The sequence below is a fragment of the Octopus bimaculoides genome, chromosome 1 (assembly GCF_001194135.2).
Source record: "Octopus bimaculoides isolate UCB-OBI-ISO-001 chromosome 1, ASM119413v2, whole genome shotgun sequence".
NCBI lineage: Eukaryota > Metazoa > Mollusca > Cephalopoda > Octopoda > Octopodidae > Octopus > Octopus bimaculoides.
In genome coordinates this window covers 30,335,464-30,336,159 of record NC_068981.1, presented here as the reverse complement: position 1 = coordinate 30,336,159, position 696 = coordinate 30,335,464, and positions in this window count along the sequence as shown.

Genomic DNA, 696 nt, shown 5'->3' with positions numbered 1-696 from the left:
ATGGCATGCCGGACAAAATGCTTTGCGCCATTTCGTCTGTCTTTATGTTCTGAGTTCAAATTCAGCCGAGATCAACTTTGCTTTTCATCCTTCCGGGGTCTATGAAATAAGTACCAGTTAAGTACTGGGGTCGATGTAACCCTAATCCTTCTACCCCGAAACTTCAGCTCTTGTACCTAGAGTACACAGGTATATAAACTGTCATAGATATCACAGGTCACAGAATCACTCGTTTCCTTTATTTTCTTTTAAATTTCTTTATTTATGTGTTTATTTAATTATTCCTTTATATTGTCATTCTTATAAATATTTATTTCACCAGGAATAATAAACTAAATTATTTATTTTTGCCTCTAAATAAATGTCCATAGTCCATGCGTCATTTTTGCTTTTTTGTTGCTTTTTTTGCTTTGTTTTTGTCTTGTTTTTTTGTTTTGTTTTGTTGCGCGTGTTTTTTTACATTTCAAACTTGTATTTTCATTCGTTTGATATAAATATTTAATTTAATGTTTCATTTTCTTTGTTCATCAAAATGTCTTCCATTTCCTCTTTCGTGTGTGTGTGTGTGTGTGTGTGTGTGTGTGTGCGCGCGTGCGCGTGTGCGCGTGAGTATGTATATGTACTTGAATCATAGAATTATTAGACAAGTCAACGTAGAGAGGAATATTTATCTAATGTAGCGGTATGTGTGTGTGT